Genomic DNA, 14,787 nt, shown 5'->3' on the forward strand with positions numbered 1-14,787 from the left:
GATTAACAAACAGCTTGGGACTTCCCAGTGGTTAAGACTCCACCCTCCCATGCAGAGAGTTCAGGTTCAATCCCTGGTTGGGGAACTAAGACCCCACTTGCTGCAGGGCGCAAACACACGCACGCGCCCCAGAAAACAACAGCAAAAAAGAAACAAGCAGCTTGATAATAAACTGGTATGCTTACAGATGAAGGTGGGCTGAATTTTTAGCTTTCCCTTCTGAAACCCAATTTATTGATGAATATATATATATATACTGAATTCTTTATAGATGCCATTAGAAGCACAGACTTGCTTTATCGTTACCAGCGGATGGGCTAGGTTGAGCATAGAGGCTGGCCTTTTTTATCATGTAATAATTCCCATTTTTGCAGCCCTTACCATGACCAGGTATTTGGTCGATGTTACTGCTATTCTCCTCCTAAAAGTTTCGTAAGCTGAGATTACCATTCTCACTTAGCCAAGGAAACAGGGAGTCAGGTCAGCTGACTTGCCCAAGGTCACACAGTCAAGGGAACTGGGATTCAAACTTCTACAGTCATCGGATATTCTGTAGCATTTCACAGTGTTTCTATTACCTCATTTTGAGGCCCTCTGCCAGGATATTTAAGCCTAGCAAGTAGCACCATTTCTTCAATATTCCACCGCCAGTCTGGGAGAGGTAGTCCCCGCAGCCAGATTTACTCAGCTCCACAGCAGAGGAAGAAGACAGGCTCCCCAAGAGCCCCTTGATTCTCAGAGAACACGGCCTGGCAGTTCACAATGCCCCGTTCCATTTTCATCATGGCATTCACACATTAACAGATTTTAAAGCCTCTTGCCATATGTTTAGATTTCTTTCATTTGGGGAAATCACATTTGAAACGGTGAAGAGATTTATCTTGACTTGGCTTTGATTATCAAAGAATCACGTAAGATGTGCCGTGTTGTGACCCTTTTAAAACTACATTGGCTCCCAGCTTATCCAGAGCCAGGGGACCTCCTCCTCTTCTTTGGATCTCCTAGTCCCCTTTCCTCAAGAACTCAGTCCTGGGGGCTGAGCCCACTAAAGCCTGTCAGGCAGCTGGTGATAAGGGGAAGCACTGTCACCAGCATTTACCCTCCAGGGGGCCTCCCTGGTGGCTCAGCTCGTAAAGAATCCACCTACAGTGCAGGAAACCTGGGTTCAGTCCCTGGTTGGGAAGATCCCCTGGAGGAGGGCATGGCAACCCACTCCAGTTTTCTTGCCTGGAGAATCCCATGGACAGAGGAGCCTGGCGCACTACAGTCCATAGGGTTGCAAAGTCGGACACGACTGAAGTGATTTAGCATGCACACACAGAGGACACTCATAAAGATGGGAACAACCTTTCCAGACTCAGGGGACATTTCTCTAGTGGTGGCATTTCAGGTCGGAAGAGGAAGGCAATGCTTCTGGAATAAGCCCATCTAGATGTCTCTTGTTTGGTTGTTTCATGAGAGCAGATATGATCCTTTGTTTTGGTTGCAATTATTTTTTCCTCCCATGTCCTGACCTAGACACAGGAATTCTCACTCAAATCTCCTGACACTTGCAAGCTCCCCTGTATCAAGCCTTGGTTCATCCATCAGTGACTAGATAAAGACGATGTGGTACATAAATACAATGGAATATTACCTAACGTAGAAAGAATGAAACAATGCCACTTGGAGCAACATGGACGGCCCTAGCGATGGTCGTATTAAGTGAAGTAAGAAAGAGAAAGCCACAGGTCACTTACATATGAAATCTGTAAGGATGACACAAATGAACTTGCTTATAAAACAGAAACAGGTTCACAGGCATGGAAAACAAAGTGATGGCTACCACAGGGGAAAGGTGGGGGAGAGATAAATTAGAAGCTTGGGATTAACATATATACACTATCATACGTCTGAGCCACTAGGGAAGCCCATACATAAAATAGAGAATCAACAAGGACCCACAGCACAGGGAAGCCGACTCAATACTCTGTGATGGCCTACGTGGAAAAAGAATCTGAAAAAGAACAGATAGATGTGTACATGTAACTGAATCCCTTTGCTGTACACCTGAAACCAAGCAACAGTGTAAATCAACTATAGTCCAACAACAACAACAACAAATTAAAACGTAAAGATCAGAATCCCTTCAGTGAAAAGATAATACCTTTCCCTACACGGAGAGCTTTCTTGGACCCTTGTTTTCCAAGTGGACTCCTATCACCTATCCGTGAGTGCCTACTGGGCCTGGGAAATCTCAGCTGCAGGGAACAGCATCCACCTTGAGTTGCTTAAGGAGGAAAGGAAAGCTCTAGGAGGAGACAGTGAGTGGGGAAGCCTGGAGATCACGGCTGAGCTTGCACGTCCAGGGCTCAAAGCCACGTCTCCGACAGGTCGATGGGACAGTTCCCCTGCGGCCTTCGACAGAACCACGGAGTCGGCGCTGTCTGCCACTGCCTGTGCACACAGCTCTGGGCCCCCAACTCTCTTCCGCCCTTGGCTTGCTTCTGAATCCAGGGTTTCGATGTCTGTGTCTGATTGGCAGAACCTAGATCACATGCCTGAGACTGGCATCGAGGGGAGCTGGGAAATGTAGTTACGAAGGTTCTGCTTCGGGAATATGGGACAGACGTTGTGGGACCTAAACATGGGTCCTTGCCACCTGCCTCTGCAAGGATGCGGTTCACCGGCCACTGTAGTTGATGACCTTCAACACACCCTGCAGGAGCGAAGGGGGATCAGGAGGGAGGCACTCTGGGCTCCGGGAAGTCTGGCAGGACAGGCCTTAAGGTAGTTATTGACAGATATTTCCAGGAGACGATTTATGAGCTCGGTTTCTTGCTCATACCTAGAAAAGCATTAAAATCATTAATGGACGCATCTGCTCCTCGTGACCGGCGCCCACCTTCTTGTGACCAGCGGCCACCTTCTGCCAAAATGTGTGCTCGATTATCCTTAACTCCCTTCCCCAAAACCACAAATACTCCAGGCTTCCTCCTACCCCTTCGGAGCAGCTCCTAGAGCTGTCTGAGCGCTGTTCTCCAGGCTAGAGTCCCCATTTTGCCCCAAATGAAGCTTAACTCACAACTCTTACGTACCCTTCTTTCCCCCGCCTCCCCCCCCCCCCCCCCCCGCCCCCGGCACAGTCAATAGACCCTATCAGAGAAGGCAGTGTATTCAAAAGCTGTGGTCAGGCTTCCTGGTGGTCCAGGGGGCAGGACTCTGCACTTCCCCTGCAGGGGGCACAGATTCAGGCCCTGGTTGCTAAGTTCCACGTGCCACGGGGTGCAGTCCAAGGTGGGGGGAGAAAAGGAAAATACATAAATAATAAAAAATGAAAGATATGGTCAGCCCCAGGTTACAGATGTCCCCTGCCCCTTGTGGTTCTCAAAAAAGAATTTCCTCTTTGATTTCTGCCCATTCCTATTCTAGAGAACAATTCAGCCCCAGCCTGGGACTCTGGGGGAAGGAAGAGGCTTCCGATTGTTCCCAGCACCACACAAGCTGGGTGTCTGTATGCCCACAGCGAGGAGAGAGGGTGGCTTTTAAGAGGTGACAGTATTTAGGCCTCCTTGCAGCAAAGCGGGATAATTAAGAGGAAGAATCCAAAAGGGAAGGAAGTAATAATTGCCTTCAAATTTGTTCTCTTAAAAACCACAGTCATTTTTTTTCTATGTGCCATGGGGCAGGTTGCTGTGGGTAATTCAGCAGTCTTCGCTTACGATCAGAGGCTCAGCAACTCGCTAAGCGGGCACGTCAAGCCGTGCAGTATGATTTCTAGCCCCACAACACCCACCTTTCCATTCCTCTTGGGGCATTTGGTCACCACAGGGCATTCTAAACTAGCTTGGATGCGTAGGGAGTAATCTAAGCAAAAAGTGGGGTTTACATAATTCATTTCCTCAACCACAGGCTGCCTTAATCAGAGATTATGAGATAACCCTTCAAGGGAAACCCGCAATGAAAAACTGTCGCTATTCCCAAAGCAGAAAGACCATGTGTATAACGCTACAATGGATGTGAGAACACAGGCATCTCTTGGAGGTGCGGATCTCATTTCCTCCGGGTTCCCACAAGTGGGATTGCTGGCAGTCCTAACCATAGCCCTGCTTCTCTTTGCCCTGTGATCAGACTCATTGAACTAAGTAGTGAATAATGAATGAATGGGTCCACGTGACTCTAGATGGAAAAGAGACTATGTCATAGACCTCCAGCAATGATCGCTGTGCCCATTAAGATACCTTTGGCTGTTAGTAACGGAAAACCCTCAACTCAAATTGGCATAAAAGATCCGATTTATTGTCTCATATACTAGAACTCCAGAGGGAGGTAGGATTCAAGGTTGTTGAGTTCAGTTTAATTCAGTGACTCAGCGATACCCTCAAGGAGAAGGGTCTCTCTGTCTTCCCGCTCTGACACCAGGATTCAGATTTATCCTTGAGCTGACTACTGTCGAGATCACAAGACGGCTGCTGGAGTTCCAGCTGTCACATCCAGACAAGACAACATTCAAAAGGAGAGGGGCCACCTCTTTTTAGGCTTCATCTTATTAACAGTGATAAGTCCTTTCCCAGAGGTCTCGAAATCCCTTGCACCTCAATGACCAGGTGGGTCACATGCTTGGCCTAATCCTGCCGCTAATGAACAGAACCAGACCACTGCAACTGACCTCACTGATTAGGATTTACCCATGAGTCATGTGTGAGGAGGGGCAGGAACCTACGCAAAGTCAAGACTCCCTCAGTAAGGACGTGGGGGGAACTTCCAGCGGTGCTGGTGACGGGCATGAACTTCATTTCTTTTGACCTCACACAACCGTGGTTCCAGCCGGAAAGCAAGTTCAAAAATGAGGCACTGCTGGGTGTTATTCCGTGCTCGGATGCCCACAGAGTCCTTCTGATGGGCTCAGGGCCATGAATCCCTTAGAGCAACAGTCCCTTTCTCTCGTTGCCACACTAGGCTGTGATCGCAGCTGACAGGACGCTCCTCACTCCTGACCCAGCTTTTCTGGTCCTTACTCCTCCTTGCTTTGCAAGATGAGTGCAATCAACATAACAGGTCCCCTGACACGCAGAAAAGGAAAGGAAATCGACAGCTTCAACTGGTACTCCCCACGGCCTGGCAGTTTCCCAAGATGCCTCTGCTAGGGACGGCCTCAATGGAGAGGCTGGGGATTGAACTTGATTTTGGAAAAAACAAAACCAAACAAATAAAGATGCGTAGGCCAGAGAGATCTTCCTTGCTTCCCCACCCACTACCCCCGCCCCCACTAAACTCCTGGGGATGGAAGGAGAAAAAAAACGTGAATGATGTGACAAACAATTTATTAATGACTTAGCAGTCAGGGACTGGCTGCCTGCTGGCCTGGGGAGTGTCTTAGAAATGAAAATTAGGGATTTCCCTGGTGGTTCAGTGGCTAAGACTCCACACTCCCAATGCAGGGGGCCCAGGTTCAATCCCTGGTCAGGGAGCTAATCCCACATCCTGAACCTAAAGGTCCCACACGCTGCAAAGAAGACTGAATATCTCAGTTGCCACAACCAGGACCCAGTGCAGCTAAATAAATGAATAAAAGAAAATAAGATAAAATGATGACAGTCGTTCACAGACATTTCAACATCAAGGGATTTCACCTACAAATCCAGATGGCAAGCCCTTTGCAAAATCAGAGGATCTGCCACTGGGCCTGCTCTCCCAGAAGACAGCCAGTGGCTGCCGTGGCCCTGTGGCGGGGAGGGGCTCACGTTGTCCACTGTGCCACAGTCCCCGCCGCGGCCTAGCGCACCCAGCCCGTTTCATTTGTCTCCATTGTCTGCCCGCCCGCCCATAGTGAGTGCTGAGAGGACGCACCATCCGTCAGTTTGATAAGTGACACGCAGCATGCTATCCGGCATTTCAGAGTCCCCCGGTGAAAAAGCACCTCCTGGGGGCTCAGGCAGTCTGCCTGCAATGCAAGAGACCTGGGTTCGATCCCTGGTTCAGAACCCCCTGGGGAAGGGCATGGCAACCCACCCCAGTATTCTAGCCTGGAGAATCCCATGGACAGAGGAGCCTGGCGGGCTACAGTTCACAGGGTCACAAAGAGTCGGACACGACTGAGCGACTAACACAACACTACACTTCAGTAAAAAAGCAACCTGTCTAGGGAAAGGGAATTATTTGTCCTTAATGCGTTATCCATGCAGTCCAGGCCAAGAAGCCCTCCAAGGCAAAGAGGTCGCCGAGGGAAGCAGGCTGTCTTTGCCCCCTTCTCCTGCCCGACCCTCTCCTTCTCGGATGAGACCCTTCCTTCTCATCCCCACGCGGCCCCGAGAAGAAGCTGTCCCTGGACGAGCCTTCGTCTGCCTCTCCACCTCCTGGACACACCCCTGACTGCGTAGGTCCCGTCCCTGGTTCTATTTCTGCCCCTCCCAGCACCAACCTTCCTGTATCACTTCCAGTATCATCACCAGGGTCACTGTGGCACCTTCTTCACCACTGGTGACACTTCTTCACTTTCCCATGAACTGCTTCCCTCTGGCCTTCCCACACTTGCGGGGAGGTTACGTCTTCGACATTTCCTCTCCCGGGGGGAGCAGATACCAACTTAGCATATGTAGCAGTCAAACTTGGAGCTACTTGCCTGGCGTTCCAGCGGTTAAGACGCCATGCTTCCAACGCAAGGGGTGTGGGTTCAATCCCTGGTCTGAGAACTAAGATCCCATATGCCATGCAGCATGGCCAAGAAAATATAATAAATAAATAAAGAAGTCAAACTTGGAAGTTCCAAATAGGTTATAGACGATTTCATGCCAATTATATGCAGGTTAGTAACATGTGGTATATAAACCCCAGGTCTCCTGCACTGCAGGTGAATTTTTTACCAACTGAGCTGCAAGGGAAGCCCAAGAGCTAGCTCAAGGGCACCTAGTTTGTAAATTGGAAAAAAAAAAAAAACAAACAGAATAAAACCCATCCTTCAAACTCTAAGGCAAGTTCTAGTTTTTATATCACATCTGCCTCCCGCAAGTGCTCCAGAGTCAAAACGGTAATTCCTCTCCTGGGACAGTTACCGTCTGTTTCTCTAGGAAGGAAGTGAATAAATTGAACAAGTCTTAATCTGCTTTCCCCTCTCTGAACCTTAAGTATCATCAGCATCTCAGCCATTAGCGGGTGGCCAAAAAGGTCACTGAGCTTCCAAGTATTTCCTGACCAGATGTCTTACACACCTAAATGCTACTGTTAATTCTTTGGGCTGGTCATTGTACCCTGGAAATTGACTCTTAGAATGTAAATATTTCTAGGTAGGTGACATATTAGGATATTGAAATCATTAATACCTCGGCATTAAATACCAGGTATTAGAAACTAACTTGAGAGGAAATCCTATAGTATATAATGTCTAGTGATAGCACTAAGCTTATTATCTATTTGTTGTGATTTGAAAGGACACCAGGAAGAAGATGGCTTGTATCAAATGTTTTTTACTCCACAGGCATCTGAAGTTCTACCCTTAGGATAATTTTTAATTAAATTTGAATTAAGGATTGCTCTACTTCAGTATTGACAGCAATGTTGTGCTACGATCATCAAACTTACTAGGAGACTGAAAGTTAGTTATCTCAACCACTAAAAAGAGAGGTGCTAAATTTCGCTCACACTGCAATATGTAAACTGACACATTGTACATCTTCAGTGTGCTCGATGGTATATGCCAAATACATTCAATTCAAAGAATTTCCCTGCTTCAGGGCTCATTTCATGAAATCATGCAAATATTTCCTCATGACAGTGGTTAGAGGTTAAGGCATTCATGGTTTGAATAAATTGATTTACAACTGATTTCTTTCTAGTCTGAATGATGGAGGGGCATGAGAAACATGGAAGCATAACCTTTCTTGGCCTCCCAGAGGCTTTAACGACAGAAGATTTCCCTGGGTTGGGTTGACCTGCCTGGGAGGGAGTCTGAGTAGAAAAGCCAGGGTTTTCCATCACAAGGAGAGGTGTGAAGCCCACGGACTTCGGAGGACTCAAAAAGGAAGGCCGCTGTTGGTTGAGGAAACGCCCTTCTCATTGCAGATGGCTCTGAGAAGGAAGGGTTCTACTGGAAAACTGTTGGTGCCCAACCAGAAGGTATGCAGATGACACCACCCTAATGGCAGAAAATGAAGAGGAACTAAAGAGCCTCTTGATGAAGGCGAAAGAGTGGAAAAGCTCACTGAAAACTCAACATTCAATAAACTAAGATCACAGCATCTGGTCCCACCACTTCATGGCAAATGCATGAGAGAAAATGGAAACAGTGACAGACTTTATTTTTTTTTGGCTCCCAAATTACTGCAGATGGTGACTGCAACCATGAAATTAACAGATTGCTCCTTGGAAGAAAAGCTATGACAAACCTAGACAGCGTATTAAAAAGCAGAGATATCACTTTTCCAAAAAGGTCCGTCTACTCAAGGCTATGGTTTTTCCAGTAGTCATGTACGGATGTGAGAGTTGGACTATAAGGAAAGCTGAGCGCTGAAGAATTGATGCTTTTGATTGTGGTGTTGGAGAAGACTCTTGAGAGTCCCTTGGACAGCAAAGAGATCCAACCAGTCCATTCTAAAAGAGCTAAGTCCCGAATATTCATTGAAAGGACTGATGCTGAAGCTGAAACTCCAGTACTTTGGCCACCTGATGTGAAGAACTGACTCGCTGGAAAAGACCCTCATGCTGGGAAAGATTGAAGGCTGGAGAAGGGGACGACAGAGGATAAGATGGTTGGATGGCATCACAGACTCAATGGACATGAGTTTGAGTAAGCTCCGGGAGTTGGTGAAGGGCAGAGAGGCCTGGCATGCTGCAGTCCATGGGGTCGCAGAGTTAGAGGCGACTTGGCCGCCAATCAGAAAGTGAAGTTCTCAGCATGACCACCGGGTGTCGCCATCAGCCAAATTACTGAAGCACTCTCTTCTCTGAGTCAGAACGTTGACAGCCGGGAAGATTTTCCAGTTCCTCTGGTATAATATTTCATTTTATTTTAATGTATAATATTTTAAATTGTTTTGTTTCACTTCACTTCATTTCCTTTTAATTTTTGTTTTTAGGCCGTGGCTGTGAAAGCCGGGAATCTCAGTCAGAAGGCCACCAGGGAACTCCTTGTTCTAATAACCCTTTTATTTTACAGCGGTGGAAACGTGGTTTCCTGTTCAAGCTGTCAAGGTCAGGTGTTAGAGCTGCTGCTGCTGCTAAGTCGCTTCAGTCGTGTCCGACTCTGTGCGACCCCACAGACGGCAGCCCACCAGGCCCTGCTGTTCCTGGGATTCTCCAGGCAAGAACACTGGAGTGGGTTGCCATTTCCTTCTCCAATGCATGAAAGTGAAAAGTGAAAGCGAAGTCACTCAGTCGTGTCGGACTCTTCGCGACACCATGGACTGCAGCCCACCAGGCTCCTCCATCCGTGGGATTTTCCAGGCAAGAGTACTGGAGTGGGGTGCCATCCGCCTTCTCGGAGGTGTTCGCGCAGAGGGTCTCTATTACCCAGGAAGCCCATGGGGGAAGGAAACAGGTGAGTGCAACACACAGAGGGAGCCTTGACGGCAGAAAGAGAAGTCAAGATGTGAAACTGCAGAAACTACCAGGGTGAAACTACCCTGCCCGAAGCCATATATCAAGTCTGCGGCTTAAAAAAAAAAAACGGCGGTGGCTGAACTGGGGTTCCTGTGACCTCCTGAGAAGGAATCTGGTCATCTCTCTGACAGTCATCTGAAGGAATACTCCTCACCCCACATGGAACAAAATACAGAAAAGATAGAAGGAGCTGCTGTTAGAGTCTGAGGACAAAGTCTTGCCTAAGCAAGGTTTTGGGGGCAGGTGTCAGGCAGTCCCATTTACTGCAGGCTTGTTTGCTCTGAAAAAGAGCCTGGAGTGGCCAAGGGGAAGGAGTGGGATTTCAGAAACACAACAGGAGAGACCGATCCTAGGAAATAAGAGGACAGAGGGCAGGGGAGGCCGAGGAGAGACGCCTGGAGGAGAGGAGCCGTGAACTAGGGACAGAGGGCTGCACAGAGCGGAGGAGAGGCGACTGAGACAGAGGACACTCGGTGAAAGAGCAGGACTGGGTCCACCCTGCAGCCTCCCTGGAGCCTGAGGTCGCGCTCCTGTCACACTTGCCCCTCCCCAGCCTCACCTCCCTGACTTACCACTGCAGAGAAATTTTTTCCAGTCAGGCGCTGACATCACAGGGTGAATTTCAGCCATGGTTCTCTTTCCCAGCAGAGCTGGCATTTTAGGATGGCCTCTCCTTTTGAAGAAAAGGTGTGGTCCACGGGCTTCCTGAGGTGGTCCAGTGGTTAAGACTCTGCTTCCACTGAGGGGGCATGGGTTCGACCCCTGGTCGGGGAACTAGGATCATGCATGCAACATGGTATAGCCCCCCCAAAAGGTGTTGTCTGCTTTGAGCAACAGTATAGAGGGGGGCTTGGGGAGAGTGAGAAGCTGGCAGGGTCAGTTGTTCATAGCAGAGGGTCTCTACCTCCCAGGAGTGAGACACGTGGGTGGAGCCTTGAAGGCAGAAGAAGTGGATGGCTGTATTGATCGCAATGCCTGGGACAGTGGGGGCTCATTCTCTGTTAGCTGAATTGATACATCTTACTGACTTTGAAGAGGCTCCTTGACAACGGAACATCACGGCATTTAGGAAAATTCTTCCAGTGTGAATACCTGAAATGGATGGAAGCTGCAAGAGCTTGATGGGAAGACTTTTATGAAAAAAAAAGAAAAAAGCTTTTTTGAGATATAATTCACATACCATACAATTCACCCATTTAAAGTGCCCCATCCAACAGTTTTTAGTATGTTCAAAGATATATGCAATCATTTCTCACCACGGCTGAGTTTAGAACATTTTCATCTTCTCAGAAAGAAATCCGCCACCCTTAATCACTCACCGTGTTCCCATCCTCCCTGCCCCCAACACAGACCAACCATGATTCCGTTTTCTGTCTCTATGGATCTCCCTATTCCGAATTTCCTCTGAATATCCATTCACATGGTATGCGGTCCTTTGAGTCTGGGTCTCTCACTTAACGTGTTCAAGGTCCGCCCACGCTGGAGTATGTGTCGGTGCCCCATTCTTTCCATGGCTGAGTAATATTTCACTTTATGTACTCACATGTACCACATTGTGCGTTAATTCATTCTGCGATGGGCATCTGGGTCGTCTCCACTTTCTAGCTGTTATGAAAAATGCACGTTATAAATATTCATGCACAGGTTTCTGTGTGGTTATGCTTTCCTTTGTCTTGGCCAGAATTGATGGTTCCTATGGCAACTTTGTATTTAATCATCTGAAGGGCCAGATGGTTTTCCAAAGTGACTGCACCATTTTACATCTCCCCCGGCCATGTATGCTGGGTTCTGATCTCTCTGCTTTGTCACCGACATTTCTTGCTGCTGACTTCCTGATGACAGTCACCCTAAGGTATGGGAAGTGGGATCTCATGGCTCTACTTTTCACTCCCCTGATGATTCGTTATATGAAGTATTTTTTCTCTACTGTTTCCCATCTGGATCTTTACTGGTTCCTTCCTTTTGCTCACTTCACGTTTAGTTTGATCTTTTTTCCCGTGTGCCAAGATGGAAGGTTAGCTTATTGATCTGCGGTCTTCTTTTTCAGAGACAGCATCTACAGCTGTAAAATCTCCCCTAAGCACTGCCTTCGTTGGGTCCCATAAGCTGTGATATGCTGCATTTTCACTCATCTGAAAGTATTTTCTGTGGGGGAAGATATTCCGGGTAGAGGGGAGAACTTGGATAAAGGCATAGAGGTAGGAAAGCTTGGGTCAAGTTTGCTGGACAGTTTGGCAGCAGTAGAGGGTGTGTGCAGAAGAGTTTGAGTGACGGAGGAAGGTAAGTTGGAACCATCTTTAATGAAGGACCAAATCGTTCATACAGGATGGATTTCAGAGCCTCAGTTGCCATTTCTAGGACTGTTATTTCACTTTCTTCCTAGATGTGGAGTGAGTGTCTTTCTGAACATGCAAAAAACAGGTGGGGAAAAGTTTAGAAGGAGGGACAGGCAGGGGGTCAACACAAACAGAAAAGCAGTCAGTGTCGGAGCAGCCCTTCGCTGACCGCCCAGTCCTGGAGAAGTGACCGCTCGGGGTCTGGCCGCCACAGCGACCGCTTCCCAGACAGCGGGAACCACTGACAAGGCTTCCCGATAGCCGCACCCTGCCCCCGCAGGAAGCAAAACTGTATGTCCTTGCTTCAGCACTGGCTAAGTGTTAAGTTTTTAAAAATAATAACAGTCTGGTTGCTCATCCTTCCCCGTTTGAAACTCTTTCTTCAGCTTCCATGTCACGACACTTCCCTGAGTCTCCTTTCCCCACGCCCTGCCTCCTCCAACACTGCCCACAGAGCCAGGAGCCTCTCAAGGCGCTGACGCCAACCTCCTCTACTCACGCCACAGTCCCCCGGTCTCTGCAGCCTCATCTCGTGTCTGCCCAGGGCTTCGACGATCATTTGTATGGTGATCTTGAGCTCAAATAGCAGCCAGCTCTTTGCTTTAAGCTCCGAGCCAGTACCAAGAGTTGCCCACCCAGTCTCTCCACGCCAACTCATTTGATGGAGACTAAACTCAGTCTCCTCATTCAACTCCAGGCCTGGCCTCCTTGCTACCAAAAGAGGCTCTCACACTGTTTTGCCTTGATCACCGCAATAGACTTCTAACTGGTCTTCTAGAACTCTCTCTTGCCTCCTTTCCAGTTCTTCATACTGCAGACAGGACAATTTACTTGAAATGATCTTGTCACCTATATGTCTGCCTATAGCAGACATTAGTTACTTTTTGGCCGTCGGAGCAGCTGAACACACTTCCTGTGTTGGAAAATTCCCCTGCTTATGAATCTTGGTTGGACACAGACCCTGCCTCTTAAGACTGTTTTTAGTTGTAGAGACTTTCACTTCTCTTGTCCTTTGGCTTCTGCCCGATCAGCCTTGTTCCGTGAGCCTCACACTGGCTCTGGTCTCTCCTCCTCTGCACACACCCTGCCCTCCCCTCCCCTCTTGCCTGGCTGACTTGTTTTCCCTTCAGAGCTCTGGCTGAGTGTCCCTTCTTCAGAGAATTCTTCTGTGACTTTGTGGTCTGGGGCAGATTCTCTGCTGCAAGCCCTTAAGGGATGGGGAGCTCTCTCTGGGAATCATGTATCCTTGTGCTAGTTACTGGGCATCAGTTTGGGTGCCCCCGTCAGGCCAGGCACTGAATGTGCAGGCAAAAGTCAGCTGCCCTTTAAGGACCCCTCGGTCTCCCTGGGGGCCACAGGCAGCACCACGGGATGAGTGCTGGCACAGCGCTCAAGGCCACACCAGCAAGGTGCCCTGGGGGCAGAGGAAAGAGGAACCGACCACTGCAGGATCGCAGGCCAGCTGCGCGGAGGCAGTGGCACCTGAGCCAGGTCCTGACAGAGTCGGGCAGGAAGGGGAGGGTGGGAAGTCCTTCCAGGCAGAAGGAGTGTGCATACCCAGGGCCACAAAGTGGAAAAGCACGTGGCAGACCAGTGAAATGCAGAGCACGCCGGTGCCCCCTGAGCAGAGGATGAGGAGGGAAGGGGAGTGAGGAGGAAGACAGCAGACAAGCCTGGAAAGGTGGGTTGGGTCAGACTCAGAGGCTCATCAGGTGCTCCCAAGAGCCACGAGGAACTGTTCAAGTACCTAATTCTGACCACAGTGTGAAGGACAGATCGAAAGGATTGAGGGACGGGGGGATAATACAGAAGATGTATCTTTGTCTTTATTACACTTGGACTGCAGGGAGCCCAGACCAGTCCATCCTAAAGGAAATCAGCCCTGAACGTTCATTGGAAGGACTTCACTGGAAGCTCCAATACTTTGGCCACCCGATGTGAAGAGCCGACTCACTGAAAAAGACCCTAATGTTGGGAAAGATTGCAGGCGGGAGGAGAAGGGGACAACAGAGGATGAGATGGTTGGATGGCATCACCAAGACTCCATGGACATGAGTTTGCACAAGCTCTGGGAGATGGTAGAGGACAGGGAGGCCTGGCGTGCTGCCGTCCATAGCGTCGCGAAGAGTCAGACACGACTGAGGGACTGGCCAACAAAAAACAAACCTTTACAGCTCCAGAATTTAGCAAAAGGAGAGCCCAATAAAGATAATAAACAAATCAAGGAAGAAATAACCCAGGAAGCGTCACGGGTAGGTGAATCAATGAGTAAATAATCATAAAGCGGGGCCATAGGTGGTAGGTGCCAAGAGAGGCACTGCACGCCTCGGGAGGCCGTGCACCCTGGTGAGAGTCGAAGCCCTGAGCTAGAGAACTTGCTGAGGGAGACAGGGCTAGGAGAATTTAGGAGACATTCTGAAGTGAAATCCATGGGGCTGAGTAGTTAACCGCATACCGGCATTGAAGGAAAGGAATGAATGAATGAAGCTTAGGTTTGGCTTCCCCTGCGGCTCAGCTGGTAAAGAATCCGCCTGCAATGCGGGAGACCTGGGTTCAGTCCCTGGGGTGGGAAGATCCCCTGGAGAAGGGAAAGGCCACCCACTCCAGTATTCTGGCCTGGAGAATTCCAGGGACCTTATAGTCCTTGGGGTCGCAAAGAGCTGGACACAACTGAGCAGCTTTCACTTTTGCTAAAAAGGAAAGCGCCGGTGGCAGTCCAGAGCTGGCATGGCGTGCCAGCGGTCCCTTCCATCCTGTTAGTCAACGTCCTCGCCACGTGCCTTCCTGACATGGTCCACGATGGGGGATCCAGCGTCACAAGGGGGCCTGTCCAAGGTCACATGACCAGGCAATGTCACAGCCACAACTGGACCAGAGA

This window comes from Capricornis sumatraensis, chromosome 21 (genome assembly GCF_032405125.1).
Source record: "Capricornis sumatraensis isolate serow.1 chromosome 21, serow.2, whole genome shotgun sequence".
Lineage (NCBI taxonomy): Eukaryota > Metazoa > Chordata > Mammalia > Artiodactyla > Bovidae > Capricornis > Capricornis sumatraensis.